Source organism: Zerene cesonia, chromosome 26 (genome assembly GCF_012273895.1).
Source record: "Zerene cesonia ecotype Mississippi chromosome 26, Zerene_cesonia_1.1, whole genome shotgun sequence".
Taxonomy (NCBI): Eukaryota; Metazoa; Arthropoda; class Insecta; order Lepidoptera; family Pieridae; genus Zerene; species Zerene cesonia.
Genome location: NC_052127.1, coordinates 5,530,183 through 5,550,800, shown reverse-complemented (window position 1 = coordinate 5,550,800; position 20,618 = coordinate 5,530,183). Strand labels below are relative to the sequence as shown.

The 20,618-nt window shown below is 33.1% G+C and overlaps 1 protein-coding gene across 3 annotated transcripts in view; it reads left to right on the top strand.

The window, feature by feature from the left end:
• LOC119837046 overlaps positions 1-20,618 on the top strand; it is a 135,953-nt gene that overhangs the window by 51,215 nt on the left and 64,120 nt on the right. For 2 of the 3 annotated variants that reach the window (XM_038362535.1, XM_038362534.1), the window contains one exon: positions 10,661-10,687. The exons of the other annotated variant lie outside the window; for it this stretch is intronic. The gene's annotated coding sequence lies outside the window, so the exon portion shown is untranslated. The remainder of the gene's footprint in view (positions 1-10,660; positions 10,688-20,618) is intronic. 3 annotated transcript variants of the gene reach the window in all.

Below are 20,618 nucleotides of genomic sequence, written 5' to 3'. Positions count from 1 at the left end.
TTCAGCCCGATCCGTCCAGTTGTTTGGGCTGTGCGTTGATAGATCACTGTGTCAGTCACCCTTCGAGATATGTATATATTAATATGTAAATTCTTAAGAAATTCGTTTGATGGAGAATAACGTTAATTGGCCTCAGATTAATTCGGTCTTAATTGTAATTAATTTTCTTTGACCTTGGGCAAGTTGTAACAATCCTCTTAACTCTGCTTCACCAACACTTAAGGACCTCTAAACATCAGTATCATGGAGACAGTAGCATAGTTAATTTCTCAAAGCACAGTCGCGGCACGTAGCTTGTTAGATAAAATCACAAATATCGATACTTGTCCATCACTACAGCATAGTATCAGAATGTTTAAGTACTTGGTTGACATTTGACCCGCGTCTGAACCGTCCTATGGGACACAGTGTGGTTAAGTTTTTATTAAGTGTGTTGAACACTTCAAGGAATTTTTTAGTGATGTTATTATGGAATGACTATACTCTATCACTGTCATATACTGTGTAAAGGTTATATTAGTTTGTATATTTATTTGTTTCTTTTTGATATGTTTTTTTTATGTTTCCGTACACTCCTATTTTTGTTAACAACTAGTTTTGCGTCTGCGGTTTTGATAAGTCAAAAGAAGAAAGATGGATTCGGGTGATACTTTTAATCCCAATGAAATGCTCCCTTGGGATAAAACAGGAATCTTGACATCCGGGCGTAGCCGGGGCGAGCGTCTAGTTAAATACAAAACGAGAAAAACTACGCGTTAAAATTGCAATCAAAAGTTATGAAATTGTCAACGCGAATGTAAAAACAATTTTTTACTACAATCTGTGACCAGTTTTAAATAAATAACAAGAGATGGTTGACGGGCATTTATCATTTTACTCTCCCGGTGTGTCCACTGATAAGCGATGTTTTATATTTAATTTTTAACGGAGAACGATTCAATTGGAATGTCTGTAGGTTTATTTTTTTCAAGCGGTCCACCCTGGCTTCGCCCGTGGTATATATATAGCCTATAGCCTTCCTCAACAAATGGGCTGTAACACTGAAAGAATTTTTCAAATCGGACCAGTAGTTTCTAAGATTAGTGCGTTCAAACAAACAAGCAAACTGTTCGGCTTTATAATATTAGTATAGATTATTTTGATTTGCTATGGTCATGGTACACATGTAACATTAAAACATACACACAGGATACATAGATTTAAGAAATATAAATAAATGTGACAGATAAGATAACACTACATGTCAATTACATGTACATCTCACCATATACAAGGCTATATGGTATTAAGTACAGGTTTAAGCATGTGTTGTATTTCTTCACTAATATTATAAACAGGAATTAGGACAGCTATACCGAAGAAGGTTCCAAAACCACATAGAAAATCTGTCAAGGGGTATTTGACGGAAATGATGCACATACAAAGAGACAAGAACAAATACTAACCAAAGTTTTGGGGTTTATAAAACAATAATATTCCATAGCAATTACAGTTTTTAGATAATATTTAATGTACAGTTTTATCTGGGTACTGTTTTATTACATACTAGCTGCGCCCCGCGGTTCACGCGCGTAAGTCTGTATCCAGTGGGAATATCGGGATAAAAAGCCTATATGTTATTGCCTATATGTTATTCTAGTTATCCAGCTATCTGCGTTACAAATTTCATTGCAATCGGTACCTTAGTTTTTGCGTGAAAGACAACAAACACACACACATCCTTACAAACTTTCGCACTTATAATACTAGTAGGAAGGATAGTAGCATGTAGTTAAATATTAGGCATACCTGCGAAAGTAGGTACAAGATTGCGCTGACGTGAGGTAAACAATACGCAAATTGTATAGAAATTTAATATGGAAATAGTTTTCTCAACAGAGGCCGATGAAAGGATTCGTTGAAATAATTTCCAACGGAATACGAAGAGCAACTCATATCGAATATAGAAAAGAATTTCGTTTATTGATATTTCCCTTTAAACATCGCTAGATAAATAATCTAGATATGGATTTATTGTTTTTTATATGTAAAAGCGGGCTACTGAGCTGGTGGTTCGCATGATGGTAAGCAATTACCACCGCCTATGAACATTTGTTGTTTTTGATATTGTTGCGAACGTGTTGTTTATTTGATGTCATAAATAAACTTATATACAATCGATCTATAGCTTAAGTATACATGTAACGACCTTTTGTGATCCTTAAAAATAACAATAAAAAGAAAAAAAATCAGGGTTGCTGTAAATGAGTTGTTCGCTTCATATTTTCGAAATTGTTTTAAAACTTGCCATTTTATGAATATTTGAAAAACAACATGATATAGTCACACATGAACATATAAAACGTCTTCTTGCACAGTCGGTTAAATATCTGGATCTAGCAGATATAGAGGCACGGGTACTTCCCAAGGAGTCAAGCACCAAAACACGTGTAAACACGACAACATAATAAGGATTCCGTTATTGGATCTAAAAGCCCGTGTAGCCACCTTACCCTACTGTGGGAATTATTTTTAAACATCTCCAAAGCAGACAGGTCTTGTTCCATTTGATTGAAGCAACATTTACCCCAAAACAAAGGGAACTCTTGAGGGAAATTAAATTCCGCAAAAAGGCGAAATTGGATTACGGGTGCTCTGATTAAATATTATTTCGCGATCGCGTCACTACAGCTGGCGAGTTCCTATGTGTTTATCTCACTATCACACTTGACACTTCCTACTAATATTATAAATCCTTATATTAAAATTTGTAAGGATGTGTGTGTGTTTGTTGCTCTTTCACGCAATAACTACTGAACCGATTGCAATTAAATTCTTAGAAAGAGACATGACAATATCAGTAGGTAAGCTGAATTGAAATGGCACGTGTCATTCAAAGTTAAGACAACGCCTTCAAAGGAAGCACTAGGCTTTGAAATGAAAGAAAAATCATCAAAATTAGTTCACCCAGTCGACAATAATGTGGAAACAGAGCCTTAAATAATAGTTCAATTATATAAGTTTCGCTTTCTTCAAACAACAACTATTATTAAGATACAAGAAAAACACAACTTTAAAAACGCATCATTCTCCTAACAGAACCAACCTTTCAAACCCACACCCTCCAGAGAAAAACCTCCGGACTCCAATCACCGCATAAAAGAGGTTTTAAGCATTTAATATACCTACATTTATATAATTGAATAATAAAATGCAAATTAAATTTTTAAGCTGAGCGTGAGTTGAATTAAATAGCCCAGGGAAAAGGATTATAAAAGTAATTTAAAAAAATATAATAGTTTAAAAAAACTATAAAACACGCTTTAACAAAAATCATATTTTGCAAATTGAAAACTGGAATAATTTTATCAAATTAGTGTATTGTCATCGGTCCTCAATAAATCTACAAAGTTTGAACGAAATCTGGCCGTTTAAAGTGGGTCAAAATCGCGCCCAAAGAAGTCAGTTACAAACAAACAAACAAACATACAAACAAACAAACAAACAAACATACAGGTGAAGCTAATAAAAAGCGTGTAAAAACACAGCGGTGAATTGGAAAGAGGGAAATTATAATAACTGTTTTAATAAATTGATAATTAACTGTTTTAATTTTAAGTGCATTTTCGTCTGTATTGTGTAAGATCACTCTTACGTTACATATCGATTTGTTTAAATATATAAATACCTGAATAACCTACTTGCTTTTGGCCGCGGATTCGCATGCGATAAATTGGGAGTAGTTTAATAGATGTACATGTACAACCCTCATAGGAGGCCTGTGTCCCAGCAGTGGGAACGTGTATGGGCTGATGATGATAAATAGATGTACATGTAACAGATGTATGATCTTTCCTAATAAATATAAACTTTCCTCTTAAATCACTCTATGTATTAAAAAAATCCCATCAAAATCTGTTGTGTAGTTTAAAATATTTAAGCATGCATAAGGACATAGGCACAGATGTTGACAGCAGACGTTTTTTTATTTAAGACGAATGATAATGTGCTAATTATTTCATAGATAAATCCTATATACATCAATTGAAAACTGGGTCCAATGAGCTTTTTAGACAAAAATAAAAAGCTCGGTTTATGAAATTTAAAACAGAAATGGTTATGTGATGTATGAACGTATAAAATAATGTAAATATAAATTCAACTTCACTACACAATATAAAACAAACTCGCTATCTGCACGTCTGTATGCTTAGATCTTTGGAATTACGCAACAGGTTTTGATGGGATTTTAATAGATAGAGTGATTCAAGAGGAAGGTTTACGTGTATATTAACATTAATTAAACTACTCCGACTTTGATGAACTTTGATGTAGCTAACATTATAGGTTGATGATGCTAAAATATCACAGCATGCACGATTCGAGAAAATAATTAATTTTAAAGCTTCCGACCTACCAACTAAAATTGAGATCACTGATTGGTTAAAAACAATCTCCTTCGGGTGCATTTTAATGCAATTACAGCGTAATACCAGTTGATCATTGCATAATTAATTTGCTGAACATTATGGGTCGTTTCGTGGGTTAATTTTATTTATATGTTTTTACATTGTACATATGTATACATAGACCGTGGTAAATATATAGCCTATTGCCTTTCTCAATAAATAGGATATCTAACACTGAAAGAGTTTTCAAATCGTATCACATAATCGTAGTTCCTAAGATTATATTCAAACAAACTAACAAACTCTTCAGCTTTATAATAATTAGTATAGATATAGATCCGTGGTTGTACTTGTTGTTACTTAAAAGTTTTTTTTCATTATCAAACTTTGAGGGGTTTGTAGCGATGTACTTTACATCATTATCAACAGCCCATTATGTTCCCACTGCTGGGACACAGGCCTCATACGAGCGTTCAGGCCATATCCACCACGCTGGCTAAGTTCGGGTTGGCAGATGTCACACGCCGTCAAACTTTTGGGTTTCGACATGCCGGTAACGTCGCGATGTTTTCCTTCACCGTTTCAATTTTAACAAACAATATTTTACACGCTCGTTCGGTCTCGAACCCCGACTCTTCGCTTGTAATTCCGAGGTCTAAACTACTGAACCACCACTGCTAGATAGATGTACCTTATGACATGATTAATATATAAATAAATCAAAATATTATATTTGTGATGTGTAATCACGACGGTTTAGATTATTAATTTGAAAAAGGTGTATGCTAGTGTTTCTTTCTATAGCGTTGATATAACTGCGCCGGTATGGGTGAGATTTAGGTTTGGATGAAGATGCACGTCTGGTTTATTACATGAAAAGCACTACTACTACTGTACTGTGGACAGATTTAATTACGTAGATTGGTCTGACATACATGCGTTTCAGGATAAAAGCTATTTTTGAATAAATTTATTAAAATAGTTAGTACAATTCCCTATTACGCTTAGTATCAAAACATTGCTTTGTTATACAAATAAAATCTTTCCCATCATCATCATCAGCCCATATATGTTCCCACTGCTGGGACACAGGCCTCCTATGAGGGTTCAGGCCATAATTCACCACGCTGGCCAAAAATCTTTCCCGTTTGCTCATAAATAAACAAAATACCTGAGTTGAAATGGTTAAGTGATTGTATTATATTGAATGTATTAATCTAAACAGGCAGTAAAAAAACCATATTTGATATATTGAGCGTTTGTGTAACACGAGCAATCTCAAAAAGTACTGGATCGATAATGAAACCTATCTAGTAAGATATTTTATAAGTAATAAACATATCTAAATGATTATGAGGATAAAAAATATACGTTTTACTTTTGAAACGTCAGATCATTTGTTAAAGTTTTAATATTATACACTCCAAAATAATATAAATAGGCAAACAATTACACGTTTGTGTGCGTGCCTACGTTGTCATACATGTCGTTATGTGTTTATATGTGTTTATATTATGTTTTATCTGTGTGTGTGTGAAAATTTAGCAAATGCGAATTTATCAGCCAACAGTTGGCACATAAAATTCAATACATTCTCAATCAAGCAAATAATAGAAAGCTTAATTCGTCAATTTAAATCACAATAGAAGCACACATAACACAAGTACGCTCCTCGAACACAAAGACCTGAACAAACCGAAAAATCGTAAAGAACGTAACAGCTTTAGACAGGCCCCCGGTATCTTTATAGAGGTCCGGATATCCGGCCGGGTCCTCTGTAATGGCCGCCTTCGATCCAACACTTGATACTCCAATCATGACAATGTTTGGTCTGTGACGATTATATTGGCGGTTGAGAGCGTGTGTTCTAAATTTTAAATTTGGAATTTTTTGTTGTTGTATTCTTTTTATGTCATAGCGAACCGAATTGGTGGTTCGCCTGATGGATGACCACACAGATGAGCTGCAAAAAGGTTGCCTGCTTTAAGGGATAAGGGTTAGGAAAGAATGGATTCGGAAGGGTGTGGAAAAGGATACGGGACTTCGTCCTTCTACTCATTGTACGAAAGACTACGTTTTATTTAAATGCTGCTATTTCGTGTGGGCTTGCCCAATACGTGCTAAAGCTTGCTCGACTCCCACGTTAATTCAAAATTTCGCATCTATATACCTTACAATTTATTTTAATGTACTAAAAAGAACACCTGTGCCGAAGCTGCAACTTTATTTTTTAATAAAGTTACATAAACACTAAAACATTTTTCCATTTTCATGGAAATGGTTTTATTTTGTATTTATTTCGAAACGGTCGCCCATAAAGTACCTTCGCGGAAAGTAATACCTTTCGTTTCGCATTTATTTTTAGCTGGCGTGCCGTCCTGGCTTCGTTCGACATCGTGTATAGTATATCACTCAGGTATTACGTACGTCTGCAATGGTGAAAGAATTTTTGAAATTCGTCACGTAGACGATGAGATTAGCGCGTTCAAACAAACAAACTCTACAGCTTTATAATGTGAGTATAGATTTAGGATTATTTGTTGCTAAGTGCTCATATTATAAGGGATTTTTGTAGGATATATTGTTTTTTTATGTCACCGTCAGCAATGGAGCTGGTGGGTCACCTGATAGTAAACGTTACCACCACCCACGAACATTTGCAGAGGCGTGAAGTCCATTGCTGTACTTACGCCTCAACAAATGGATTGCCGAATTCAAACTGGAAAGGGATGAAGAAAGGATCGACGAGAGGAATAAAGGAAAGGGCTGGGAAGGGAACGAAAAGGATATGGGCCTAAGGATCCACTACTCACCGAACAAAAACACAGCAGTATGCTATTTCACGCCGGTCTTCTGTGTAGGTGTGGTACTTCCCCGGTGCGATCTGGCCCAATCTGTGCTGAAACGTGCTCGACTACCACATACTAACTCGACAACTATAATCGACTGTATTTTGTTTGTGTTTGTTACCTTATCACTTTTAATTAGGTGAACTGATTTTATTTCTTTTCTTGATTTAGAAGCTGTTCTGTCAATTTGAAGTCGGTTTAGTTTTTTGTTAAAAAATAATGATATTTCACCGAGCCAGACAAAAAATACGTAGGAATATAATAATTTCAGTGCGAATCCAACCGCCCACTGTTCCACTCCTATTATCACAATCAATATTCGAAAAATTCGACGCGCGTTCGACTCTTTTATTACGGATGTATTGTACTGTTACATTGAATGATCGAATATACAATTTTTAAAGATACATTTTATATACGCGTTTAAGCTTTTCGGTTGTATGCTAACAGAATATTTAATTTTTGAAGATAGCTGCTTCAAATGTGTTTACTAAAGTAAAAAACTCACTATGCATTGAGACGGGTTAAAAGAAGTTTCTCTTTCCTTGAAGGCGCATCGTAATTGTTTGGGAATACCGCAAGAGGTGTCTATCGTTTCAAAGCTTTACAGTACGAGGAAGTTGTGAGAGACGTAGGGGACCCCATGACGGTGAAAACCCCAAACAATGGTGCATAAGGTACTGATTTTTACAAGGTCGGCAATATATGTGCTACAAATTGGTTACGACGTAGACGCTACGTAGTACGCTTGGCGTAGCGATTTCGATAATATGCTAAGAGCGCACTTGCGTAGTCACTTATCTTTACGTATATTAGAAATACAATATTTGGAAGTTGATGTAAAAAAGTATTTAATTAATAAAACTGTGGAAATTTTATAATATTTGCACTATCTAAAATAATTTGTGGTGTGGGTATTTTCATAATGCAATAAAACAAATTTATTGACTTTTCGTTTTAATTATTGCGTAAATTTCATCTTAATAATTATCCATTCGTTTATCATTCATTCAGCTATATTAATTCTAATTTTAATCTATAGCTTATTAAAAAGAAAAGAGTTTGATAAAAAACTGTTTAAAAATTAAAAATACAACCATAAAAAAAAATAGCTCACAGATCGGAGAAATATTTGCTAACTCCAAGATAACGTCTAATCCGGTTTCAATTTAAATGAATTACACGAACAAACCTTCAAAACAAAGAGTTGGAACGAACAGACGAGTTGTTATCACGTTTTCGCTTCGCTGGCCGGAGTTAAAGCGCTTTCACACACGCCTTATTCCTTATTGGTTTTAGTTCTTGCTGCATCATTATGGTGAGATGGTTATGGTATCGATTGTTTGGCTTTGTCATTTGGTTGGATTGTAACGTGACTGTGGGAAATTATAAGATATACGCATGAGTGTTATTGGTGATTTGTGTGTGCATAGTGGATTGAACACTACTGTTTGTGTGATTTATTTGGTGTGCTTATATTTGATGATTTTGCTATTTTTTTATCCTATGACATTAAATCATTAAATTAGATGCTGAATATTGTCCATGTTTTTAAGCTGTGTCGCAAATACTTTTTTGTAATTAATTTTTAATTCAATATAATTGTGTTTGGTTTGTGAAATTTATTACAGTGATTACACATCATCCATCATACTTACATTACATCATATCTTTATTAGTTGTCTAGTTTCCATAATAGAGGAGGTAGACACGAAAGATTTATAAAAGGTAACCTTTTTAATGTTTAGCTTTCATATGTATGACAAAGTTTGTATGAAAACGCCTTAAATTATTACAAATTAGAGAGGTCCGCCAACTGAACTTGTGTAATGATACGGAGGGTGAAAGATCTATTGGAAACGTTGTAATATTTATCCTGATTTATCTAAGGGATCTAGGATTTATTATGTTTATCTGGATACTGGTAGAAACACGATTATAAGAAACTTTCTGTTAACTTCCAAAAGCGCTAGTAAAAAATTTATCTAAGTTAGGACTTTAATTACTTGGTCTTTAATTAAAGTCTGTACATTGTTTTCTAGTGTTTGCCTTTCGCCAGTATTGTAAGTTTCAAAATCGATGTCTTAAGGTTTAAGACGCTTTTTTTATTCATTCAGAAACGTTGAAAAAATTCAATATTTCTTAGTTTAATAGGACACCGTAACAGTAATACTTTGGAATTAAATCAAATTCAGATATATTTTGTTGAAGTAAGTGAATTAAATAAAATTTCGACACAAAAACAAAAAGGCCTTTACCTTTTTGGTAAACAAATTTTTAGTATGGCACCACAGTCTTAAACCTATCAACAATATAATAATATATTTCTGAAATATAGCACGTATTACAATTTAATTTACTCAACATAAAATGATATAGCAGTGTTGCCACATAGATTACAATTAAATTCCCATTTCCCTAGAATTTACAAGAAGTTTATTTTAGCGCATTTATTTCCCGAGCCTTATTAAAGATAAATACAATTAAACAGACGTTTTGTACACATCCACGACATTTAAAATTCTTCGCGAGATAAGCCCCTTTTACATAATTACCCTCTGCGTTTGTTGTTTTTATATGTCGCGATGTTGTTTCTAATATATAATTTTCTTTGTACCATTTGATCCATTGCTAAAAAACGATATAAAATAAGTAATATTTATAAAATAAGTTTTATTTTACGTTCGAATTAGAATCTTAAAAACTAAACTTTTACAGTCTAATATAAATCTAAAACACACATTTTGGGATAAGACTCCTATACTTATAGCTTATCACCTTATAACACCTCTTCCGTATGATATTTAATCACATGATTTATATGTCTGGAGATAGAAGGCTAGAGAGTGATATAGGCTACTTTTTAAAGTAGTGTAACATCTTATTTCCAGTGGAATTTCCTACGGTTATGTGGGCGAAGCCGCGGACAGAAGGCTAAAGCCTATTAGTGAAACAAATATAAGAAGCATTATTGGCCCCAAACTCCACAGCCAAGCGGACAAGAGGCTTCATATTATTCATAGTAGTTGAATTAAGCCAACATGAAATTGATTATTTTCTATTTTCAACTAACAAAATAAGTAAATGGACAATATTCTATAATATTTGCTTTAGCTGACTTCATCAAATAATCATTGAAGTATCTGTCATTTATAAATTATGAAGTAAAAAAATATAATATAATATTAATTATGAGTGTCTTATTGACAAAAATTTAATCCTAAAAAACATTAAAATTTCATCAATTTATTTATGTCGTATCGTAGTAATATCGTACCTTCTAAAGGTTCTCCTTTTAAATGAGTATCTCGGCTTTTACATTTTCCTGTTTATCTCTATTAAAAAGCCCAAAACAAATAAAAAAAAAAACTGAATTCTTTATTACTACAGACAAATATACTTATTCTAGTGTTTTTCTTGCAGGTACATCTAAATTCTTGACCAGAATACGTAAGTGCATATTAACTTTACTTATTTTATCTTTAACAATTCGTCTATTATAGTTTTAAACATTTGGGTTACAAAGAATTTTTCACATCTTGAAGATCTTTCAAAATTTATTTTCAAATTCCAATGTTATGACGTAACACACAAATACATAGACAGACTGAATGATACAATATTATATATACCTAAACTTTAACTTGATTTAATTTAAAATCTAAGTATGTGTAGACCAAACTGTCAGTAGACGTCTTGTGTTATGATTATATATATTATATTTACATATATTATGATTGATATAATATATTGCAGAAGCAGAAAATTGACAATCGAATTTTTCCTTCATAGAACAAACGAATATCGCTTAGGATCTTAATAACGTCAAAAATAAACTATATTTCATTACAATTTGTGATGAAATGAAGCTATATCAATCGAAACAAAAATTAGCATAAATAGATCCTTTATCTTCTAATTTCGGTTAAAATTACGTTTGAAGTGGTGATATTTGATGTGATAGAAACGGTTACCACTCGTTATTCAAAAATGATGATATGGGGTTCATTCAGAATTATTTTCTAGTACTAGTATATACTTATGTTTCTTAAAATATACCCTAGGTAGGATAGCACCTATACTTCCCCACCACACCCTACCCATCTATACCTATCCGTTTTGAGAATGCGTCCTTAACTTACGAATTCACCTCCGTGATCGAATTTGTTCTATATTTCTTTTTATTCATACAGAAATGATTTCATTTCTTACATGCCATAAATATGAGACATTCCATATAATATATTTGAAAGGCAATTAGTATGATCCGCCCGAAACCATACATACGCAATATTTTAAGTAAAACGTTAATTGATATATTTTAAAGATACTTTTATTTTAACGAGTTACGCCCGCGAAATCGAGGTGTAATGTTATATATGTTATTGAAAGTAGTCCAAATTTTCGCTTCAAAATAAATAACTAACACTTCAATAACAAGTAATTATTTTATTTTTATTTTCCTATATTTCACATATTTCTTATATAATATAATATTTTTTATTCAAGAGGTTTAAATTCTAAAATGGTACCAAATGTTAACAATTGCCTATCAAACACAACTAAATGCGTCAAAAAGTTGAAACTCACGTCACAACGGAACAATTTCATAGTATGATTTTTATGTTAGGAGGCTACAGAGGGACGTGGGCTATTTTCTTTCTGGGCAAGACATCTCATTCCCTTGAGTATTTCCTTCAACTACACGTGCGAAGCCGCGGACGAAAAGCTAAGGCGAAAGCCGCAACAGTATTAATTTTATGTTAATATTTCCTATCTTATAACTGACTGTCATTTGAAATGCAAATGACATGTTATTTGGTTATGTGAAAGACCTTTAGTCAATATTTGTTATATCTTATTCTAATGTAAAAATGATTAATAATGCAGTTATTAAATAGAACAAAACAAACGTATTCACTTATATATTTTACGTGTTATTACATCTTATAAATAAGAATTAAAAATGTATTAATATATTATCATTCCCAAAAACATTCTATTAAGTGTTTTTTCTATCTAGTTATTACTAACATTAAGACGTTCACGTTAATTGTCCGATCAAACAACGCTTCGAAAAATCCCCAAAACACACGCACACATTTCTTGAACGTTTCATTTATTTACCTTTTACATAAAGACCTCAGTATTACGCGCTTAGATCCACGGAACGTCACAAATAAATCAACATGATGGCAACACAGGATGGCTCCGCAAATATGGCGGCAAATGGCGAGTGATTTTTCAAATTAAATTTGCAATTCATACCCACTTAAATCCGCTTATACAAACAATAAGAAAGATTTTGGGTTTTATTTTCTTTTGCGAATTCTTATATAATACTTATATTGCGCTAGGAAAATGATGTTTTGTTGTTTTTTGTAGATAAGTTATACATTATGCGAAAATAACATGAGACGACAAAACAATTATTATACAGAAGACTAGCTGCGGTTTCACCCGCGTCAGTCCGTATCCCGTAGGAATATCGGAATAAAAAGTTGCCTATAGGTTATTCTAGTTGTTCAGCTGTACCTAGTCTAGTTGTTAAGTACCAAATTTTGATTGCAATCGGTTCAGTAGTTTTTGCGTTAAAGTGTAACAAACACACACTCACCCTTACAAACTTTCGTATTTATAATATTAAGTAGGATGTGAGATACGGAGGTGGGGGTACATCTAGACATGAATAAAAAATTCTATGTCAAACAAACCTGTACAACTGTCTCAAACCTGTAAGTGCCTAGTGCTTATAGATTCTCTGAAGTCTGCAGAAAATGTTTCCTATATTGTATAGTACAGAATTAGTTTAAAATCGCTCTGTAATTGTCTTTTATAATCCTACTAATATTATAAATGCGAAAGTTTGTAAAGATATGTGTGCGTTTGTTGCTCTTTCACGCAAAAACTACTGAACCGATTGCAAAGAAATTTGGTGCGTAGACAGCTGGACAACTGGAATAACATATAGGCAAATTTTTATCCCGATATACCTACGGGATTCGGACTTACATGTTTGAAAACGCCGGGAGCAGCTAGTTTATTTATATTTAAATCAGGATTTAAAATCATTCTACATAAACACGACATTATATAATTTATTGTGATAATATAATAATGTATCGATACATGAAATAAGTACTTTTAAAATCCAATAGACACCGGTCGAACAATTTAAGAAGTTGGCGCTTCCACACCGAATAACATTCAAGTACAAGTTGTAACAAGTTTGCGTTTAAAAATGTTCTTAACGTAAGTCATTTCTCAATTTTGTACTAAAGTTTATGTGAAACAAATTATAAGAAAGTCTTCATCTGTGGGCTACTTTTACATTTTGTGTATTTTTTAACGTAATAGTAGGATAATTTTCATTTAATTAGTTTTTTATTATTTCCTTATTATTGATGGATTATATTCTCTCTCTTGCATACTGTCATAGTTATGTCGAAAAACTATTTTAATTTATATTTATACATTATTATACTAGCTTTTTCAAGTCTCGCCAGGGATGACACAGCTTAAAAAATAAGGTATAGTATTTATACTAGTTAGTCTTAGTAAGGTCACAGACATAGTCCATAATATGTATATATATATGTATATATATTAGTAAATATTAAAATTGTTATTATAAGTTAGTAATATTAAATCTACCGCATATGCATCTTTATTGAATATTTTCTTTTATCTGCATAGTGTTAATTCTGTCTATCAGTTTTTGAATTTGATTTGAATTATAATCAAATATTACTCAACAACTATTGACTTATCCATCGTAAATTATAATTTTAATAAAACCCCTATCATTCTACACCCCATAAAATCATGTATGACATTGTTAACCTTTTTAATCGTTCAGAAAGTTGTAAATTAAACGGAGCCCGCCCGCTGCGAACTTTTAATGCGGTTTCTGAACTAATTTTCCGTTAAATAAATTGACAGGCGGTGTCACTTCTTGATGTTGGTATTATATTGGAAGACATTTTGAATATGTATGTTTGTTATGTTGTGATGTTTGCAATTTGTGAGTTTGTTACGTTGTAGGAAGGATCTTTCGATCTACTGAGCCGATATTAAAGATTCTTTCACCAATAGAAAGCTAAGATATCTGTAAGAGTCATAGGATACATTTTTTTACACAGGTCAACCTGGGCGAAGTCGGCGCTAATGAATATAATACGAGAATTATGATACCTACTTCCTCCAAAATTTTCCGGGAATCACTACATAGTATAAAAGACAGTCGCTGTTTCTGTTTGCTTAAATGTTTAAAACTGCACAACAGATTTTGATGTGGTTCTTTTTAATAAATAGTGTGATCCAAGAGGAATGTTTATATGTATAATAACATCTATTAAACTACTCTGAATTAACACGTGCGAAGCCGCGGGCAAAAGCTAATGTATTATAAAAGTATGAACTTCACTCTTCACTTCAATATTTTTAACGAAACTACAACGGAATTGTGGCGTTTTCATGTAATCAGCGATGAAACAAAAGCCTTTCGCTTCGACGCTTTTAATTGAACAAAATGTCATTGGGCATATTTGACCATATTTGGGCATATTCGGGCATATTCGGGCATATTCGGGAATATTTGGGCATATTTGAAAATGAAACTCACAAACACCTTTTCACTCTCCTCGACGAAAATCAATTGTTAAGAAAATAGTTCTAGAATATTCACTTTAATCAAAACCAGAACCTCTATCAAACCATCAGAACTAGCCTGAAACTAGACGGGACCACAAGGCAGACAACGGCTTTCAAATAAAAATACAACCATAAAAATCGGTTCATCCAGTTTAAAGTGAGATAAGAAACAATAAATACAGTCGAATTTATAACCTCCTCCCTTTGAAGTTGGTTAATGATTGTACTATTATGGTAGATATTATAATTCAAGTTTCAATTGTCTTCAAACGCGATTTGTTCTTTCAGATTCGATTTATATGTCGTGATTAATGAGTTGTTGCGAACTTCCTTCTACAGAGTTAACGTGTAGGAGAATACAATTTTACATTAAATTCAACTTTTCCTCGCAATAACAGACGATATTGTCCAATTTACACATAAATATTGACTGAAATCATATAATGGCATCAAATAAATGTAATTAAATGAACAATATGCGATGAATATTGCAACTAACTGCAAATAAATTGATAATTTCAACATAATAGCTATAAATTAAGCACGTTTTAATATGACGTTTGGATAGTTTATGCTACTAGTTGCGCCCCGCGGTTTCACCCGCGTAATTCCATGTCCTGTAGGAATATCAGGATAAAAAGTTGCCTATATGCTATTCCAGTTATCCAGCTGTCTACGTACCAAATTTCATTGCAATCGGTTCAGTAGTTTTTGCGTGAAAGAGTAACAAACACACACACGTCCTTACAAACTGTCGCATTTATAATATTCGTAGGATAGGATTTTATAATAGTGATACCATCAACCGGGTCCAAATTAGGGATGGATCGCTTTTGATGATTTCTTTTTTATTTAGTCCGACTCGCTCTTGACAGCTATTTATACCAATTTACCGAATTAGCCAGTTATTTGTAATAGCAAAACACTACAATCATCACTACATAGTAAAAAAGTCACTTTATCTGTCCCTATGTCACTATGTGTGCTTAAAACTAAGCAACAGATTTTGATGGGATATATAGAGAAATTCAAGAGGAAGATTTTAACGCGTGCGAAGCCACGGGCAGAAGGTAGTATTCTACCTATAAGTAGTATTTTTTTACAATGTCAATTAATTTTTCGGTAATATGTACTATAAAGAATAAATAAATAAATATTCTAACAATACAATGTCCTAACCATAATACAATTAATTTCTACGTTTGTCGCTTTGTTGTCAAACCATCCAAACACAGTAACTTAATGGAGACCGCGTCAAAACTGCAATGGTATATAAACTCGGTTTAATTTAATTAGCATTCGATGTCAGTTTAAACAAAGTTTAGATAACATCTTTAATCTCGAAGGTAAACAAGTTGACTCTTTATACAAGACTGAGTGTAACGACCCTTGTCTGAGGGAGATTTTTATTTAGAAATAATGACAAATTTAGATAATTCGCTTGATTTAGAAAGTTTAACCTTTTTAGAAACGTCAGTTAACATTTATTATGATCTTGATGTGGTGAGTAAAGGATATTATAAAATTTGCTTTGTATTTTTATTAAAACTGTTACTTTTTTTGTTATGATGTTATAACATAATATATATAATACTACTAGTCCTACTAATATTTGAAATGCGAAAGTTTGTGAAGATGTATGTGTACGTATGTTTGTTACTATTTCCCGCGAAAAACATTGGATCTTGGTGATATTTGTCAAAGATAATAAAAAAAATAATAAAAATCATCTTTATTTAGATCTCACAACATTAGTACATAACAAAAACTTAGAAATATAGATAAGAGAACGGATAACGTTGTGAGAGACTGGTGCCTGAAGTAGACTACATAGAAGTCTGAGGTACAGGTCACCAGCCCCCCGCGCGGATATCACACAAACAGAGGTAGTAGTCTATGTACCAGAAAAACATATGAGTACTTCCTTTTGTTGTGGGTTTATCCACGGGTGAAACAGCGGAGCACAATTAGTTTTATATAATGAAATGACACAACAAACAATAACAAATAATAAGAAATGTCGTCCATAGGGCAGCTTCATTGCTCAATAGCAATTTCTTCCAAGCAACCCAAGTCAAGCGGAAGTAATAAAAATTAAAAATTCAGGAAGACAGTGTACACAATAAGACGAGAAAGACATTATAACCACGCATAACTCAAAAAATAATTTGAATATATCTAATAATTCACTGTTTTGTATAGAAGAAAGCAAAATATTTATTATAATATCAGAATAACGTGAATAACATAAAGAAAGTAGACGTATCGAAGTACTGATGAAATATTTTATAATATATATTTGTGATACATTATTGAGCGAAATTTTCTATGAAATTGTATAACGTATATTTATAAAGCTTTTCCCCACATCGACTTCATTTCTTTTAGTATTTTTCACATATAAAAATTAGCATCTTGCAAAAATTTATACCATCCAAGACTTGCCAACGTTGCTACAAGCTCAAAGAACTGTAGAATTATTGTACGCTATTTGCAAATAGGTCAGATTTGTTTATCTTGTATCTCATTATATAAACATTATTATCCAGAAGTTTTTAATATTTTTAATAATATAGATACTGGTTTTATAATAAGTTAAATCCGTAAAATGTATAAGAAGTTTATCAAAACTAAGTACTCATTTTGACATTTTTTCTAGAATTTTCGAAACAGAATTTGATAATTCACAATATCGACAATATTATCTTAATACATAGTATTTTCATGTTTGATTTTACGAGAGTATTATAGATTTAGAAAAAGTGGATTTTATATTATTATAAAAAAGGACTTGGCCTTGGGTAGCCTCAGATCAACTGGAAAAAGCTGTTGAGCATATAATATGTATAAATAAAAGCTACAAAATGTTTAGAAATTAACAACTTTTTAACGGATTTTAAACGCGATTTATTCATTATATTATTAACCCGACGTTTCGAGCACTTTACAGCGAGCGTGGTCACGGGGAGACTGTGGAAGTCTTTAATTTCTAAATCTTAATACGTATACTTTTTTGCGATTACATATTTGGGTATGAACGAACTTTTAGCGAATTTTAGCGCTATCAATATTTACATAGCGTGATATAATGTTTTCCTTACAATATGCAACTCGATGGTTCATCGAGATATATAATACAAGGAATAAATCGCGTTTCAATTCCGTTAAAAGTGTTTAATCCTACTCCTATCCTATCCTATTCCTACTAATATTATTAATGCGAAAGTTTGTAAGGGTGTGTGTGTGTTTGTTACTCTTTCACGCAAAAGTACTGAATCGATTGCATTGAAATTTGGTACGTAGATAGCTGGACAACTGGAACAACACATAGGCAACTTTTTATCCCGATATTCCTACGAAATACAGACTTATGCGGGTGAAACCGCGGGGTGCAGCTAGTTTCTAGATATATTATGATATTTTCATATCGTATAGATTATAGGCGGTAGGATGCACGTGAATTCGATTCAATTCAAACATTTGAATGCTGGAAGCGTCGTTGCATGAAGCTGCTATTTTGTGCATGTGTAATGGTGTAGTGACTGCCATACCAGTACCGTTGGCAACGAAAGTAAACGAGGGGTTCCGTCAGCAACGAAGTGAAGTTTTAGTATTAGAAATTAGGATATTATCATGGACTTAAACTCGATTTATTCATTTCACAAAACGCGTAATTTTGCTGTGTCGAAGTTTAACAATGGAAACAAAAAATATTGTTAGAATATATACAGCTCATAGTCGTTTTAATTAATTTCCTTACAGATAGTTGGATGTTGTAAAAACTTAGGTAAAAATCCAGTTCCGAAAACAAAACGTAAAACAGCAAAATCTGGGCGTTAATAAACGTGCACCCATATATATTCATTAAAATTTAACCTTTCTCCGAATAATAAATTAGCCATATCTTGAAGCGATTCAATTCCCAGCGTTATGCTAATGCGAAGATATGCTAAGTTGAATTCGGCACAATGCCAGCGTCACCTCACCGACATTGCTTTAATATATTCGACTATTTTATCCATGCATTATGCATATCTATATGAGGGAAATAATCATCATTTGTTTGGTAACTGGTTTTCGTGACTTTTAGCGTTCTAAGTAAATTCCTATCTAAACTGTAGGTCTTCTAGTTCTAGGTATGTAGTTTCTCTAGTTAAACTAGTTGTGAGATCTCCTAGCCCCTTACTACCTTTACTTATGTGGCTTGAAGGGACTGTTATAGGGATGTGTAAAAACGATTAAAAAAATTTACTTTATAATAATTGATAATCTTAGTAGATGCACTATGTCATACTATTTTAATGAAGGAAGTATGAAAAGAGGCTACCGCTGACTGGGATGAATGCTATCACGGCGACTATGTGTGGATTCGCTGATGTAACAGAAATATGGAGCGGGTGAAAAGGGTAACAGGCTAGAAATAAAACAGTGGGGTTAGAATCTGGCATAGCCCATGGCTCCTTCCCCGAGCCGTGAGCATATACGCAAAATTTCCCCACTCCAAAAAGGTATATTAGTTGTATAAAAAAATTATTTATAACCTGAGTGATTCTTCAAACTCAAATTGACTCTAAGCGGTTTTGAATCGTCAATAAATGTACATAATTTAATATCTACCCGGAGATCCCAAAATCAGGTTCTATAGAGAAGAAAAAAAAGCATTATTTTTTTATTTTATTTTAATTACTTAACGATTACAAGGGATATTAAAGTAACGGACCGTTCTTAATAAAATATCACAATCGGTGGGAAAACAAATAGCTACCCTTTCCATGTGTTTCTCTTTGGTTGAACGCGCTAAACTCAGGAACTGTTCGATTTTTTTATATTGAATATTCCATTTATTGAGGAACAAATATCCTATGAGCTATATTATAACATCATGCTACATCCAGTAGGTGCGGAGCATGAATGAAAAATATTGCAGAAGCGGGATATATATCCCTTTCTGGAAGCTTCCGATGTGTGCGCTGTGATTTAACAGTTGCTGTATCTACGTACACTAATAATTACTGTTTGCAACATAAACAGAGGTTTTAACCTACTACTGTTACGCCAAATTAGCCTCAATTTACATTGTATTAAGGAACACGGCTTTTTAAACGTAAGAAACTTGAAAAGTGGTAATATTGCCCAGCCTACAGATCGTTTGAAACAATGATCAGTCTGCTACGTGCGAAATATTCATTGTTACGGTCCAAAGGTAATTTCCGAGCTCTAAATAGAGATCGGAACATTGTGCAGCTGATTTTAGTCGTCATTATGTCACCTTCACATGTCGACCATTGGACCTTTATACAAGTATGTATTGTTACAAATTTAAACTCAAACATTTCTTTATTCAATTCTTCTAGAAGCATTTCTGAATCGCCTCAACATTGTTACCACTTACCACCGGTTCGGAAACGATTGTAAAACATTTTGAAAGTATTTCGAATGTGGAAGTCGAGTACGCTTTGGCGCGAATTTCATCAGCTCGCCCCGGGGGGGTTCCGCACCCCCACAAAACCAGCTTATCGGTAACCGGCGGGAAATAGTAGTATGCTACATTGTTTCGTTCGGTGAGTGAGCCGGAGGCCCGTACCCTTCCCCTTTCCCTTTCCGTTTCCCCTGCCTTAAAGTGGGCAGCGCATTTGGAGTTACACTGCCTCAATAAATGTTGTAAAATTTTGTAATGGTCACGTTTTTAGCGATACAATTATGTACGCCTAGATTAAAAAACACCATC